The following is a 2,439-nucleotide window of genomic DNA, read 5'->3' on the forward strand; positions in this document are numbered from 1 at the left end:
ATTTAAAAATAACTGTAATATATTACATAAAATTGAGTTCTTCTGTATTCTCAACTATCTCAAGTTCTTAGGAGAGAAGTATTATATCAGCACTGTTATCTTTGGCATTAGAAATGATTTCTCAGTCCTTTATTCTTTACTCGCAGTAAATATTTATTTGTTTGTAATCACTTCAGCAATGAAGATCATGAATAAGGGAAAATACATACCTTAAATTGGAGCCTCTCCGCATTCTTTGCCAAAAACCATCTAACATCTGACCACATTCTACAGACTTCTCATAAAATCCACACCTCCCACCATAACTCTCCCTCTCTGCATAGGCTCTTTAGTTTATATGTAATGGCAACTCTTAATATTCCCTCATTTTGAATAGATCCAATTAACTTTGATCCTTTTTGCTGCCCCATCTGGTTTAATCCCATCTTGTCAATAAGTGAGACCCAGAGAATGCCTATAAAGACATGATAAGTCCCAAGAAATGTTCAGGTAGGATTTTAACAAATTTAAAATGAGCTCATTTTAATCATTTTCATAGGGTTGAATAAAAGAATGTCACGCCACAGTCAAAATTGTTTTAGTAATGTATAATTTCAGAGCTCCATCCATGTTCCCACAGATCTCTCCATATCTTTTTTGTAGAAATACCCTCAAGCTATTGAAATGCACTTTTGTGCATTCTGATGACTGAGAGTTTCAGGAGTATGAAAGCCCAGCTCCCTTGCCATAGGGTGTGGAAAAGCTACATTTGTAAAACAAGAATTGATTGTCATAAAAAGGAGGAATCAGAGACAAGAGATTTTGGCAATTAAACATGAAATTGCCATAACAAACTTGATACAAGGTATGGGGAAAAAAAGAGTAAATCTCCCAAAACACTGAGAAAAATACAAAGAAATGGAAAATACACAGAGAATCAATTGAGGAGGTCCCTGAATGAGACAAGGAGAAACTAGGGAAAGGAAGGGAAGAGAACAATTGGAGGCACATTTCTAGAGCCGAGAAAAAGACAGAAGCCATGAGATTGAAGGCAACCACAAGTGCCTAACAGGATGACCTTAAGAAGACCCATCCCTAGTGATAACTAAATGAGATTTCAGATCACTGAGGAGACTACGAAGATCCAAAAATGGTCACCAAAAAAGGACAGGTTACCTACAAAGGAAGGAGAATCACAAAGACATCAGACTTCTCATCGGCAACATTAGCTGCTAGAAGATAATGGAGTAGTCCTTTAAAGTTATAAGTAGAAATTATCTTAAACCTAAAATTCTATTCATGCCAAAATAATAACAAGCAAACCAAAATAAATACATTTGTGACAAAAATATTATCTCCACTAATCCTTTATAAAAAAGTAACTTGAGGCTATTAACAGAAACACAGGAAACAAGAAGACATATAGAATCTCAGAAATATTATTTCTAAAGCAACAACTCAATGAACACACATCCCAGGAGGAGAGCTGCCCAACAGGACCAGAAAATAGTTGTTCCAAAACAGAATGGGAGGTGAGGAGGTTCAAAAAAAATGTCTTCACAAAGAAAGCATATTACATTGCATTCATTTTAAAATAAACAAGTAGGCAGAGCTTAGCAATTAAATTCAAACATATGTTTATTTTCTCATGGTGGGGAGAGGAAAAGAATGTCACTTAGAAACTCCAGCCCTCACTCGCCGCCGACGACCTGCCGCGACGCGCACACGCTCTGTCGCCGCCCCGGAGAAATGCTTCGATTACCCACAGTCCTTCTCCAGATAAGACCGGTGTCCAGGTCACTGGCTCCTCATCTCACTCGGGCTTATGCCAAAGATGTAAAATTTGGTGCAGATACCCGAGTCTTAATGCTTCAAGGTGTGACCTTTTAGCCGATGCTGTAGCTGTTACAATGGGGCCCAAGGGAAGAACAGTGATTATTGAGCAGAGTTGGGGAAGTCCCAAAGTAACAAAAGATGGTGTGACTGTTGCAAAATCAATTGACTTAAAGGATAAATATAAAAATATTGGAGCTAAACTTGTTCAAGATGTTGCCAATAACACAAATGAAGAGGCTAATGTTCATTTTACTTTATACTTAACATTTAAATTTAATAAATGTTTTCATCTTCATGTCCATATGAGTGCCACTTCCCTTTCTCAAAATTTCAAAGTTGAATATTCTCTTAGAGCATATTTCTCAGTAAACTCTAAAATCTATAATAATACTGGGTATTTCCAGGGCTTCCCAACAAAGTCTCAGAGAAAATCAGTGAGTTGATTTCCTTGATTATAACCATCCTATCTGCGAACACAACCCTGCCCGACCTCATCTGCAGAGACATCAAAGAAATAAAAGGCAGGGTTTTCATCTAATGGGGTTGAGTGGACTTGGTACCCCGAATGCGTGCATTAATCCAGTCACGTCAGTAAAAACCAACAAGTTGTTCGATAGATGAATA

The 2,439-nt window shown here is 37.4% G+C and overlaps 1 pseudogene; it reads left to right on the top strand.

The window, feature by feature from the left end:
• The window catches only part of LOC105825428, a 154,793-nt pseudogene that overhangs the window by 151,332 nt on the left and 1,022 nt on the right, over positions 1–2,439 (top strand).

This window comes from Propithecus coquereli, unplaced genomic scaffold, assembly GCF_000956105.1.
Source record: "Propithecus coquereli isolate 6110/MARCELLA unplaced genomic scaffold, Pcoq_1.0 Scaffold12, whole genome shotgun sequence".
Lineage (NCBI taxonomy): Eukaryota > Metazoa > Chordata > Mammalia > Primates > Indriidae > Propithecus > Propithecus coquereli.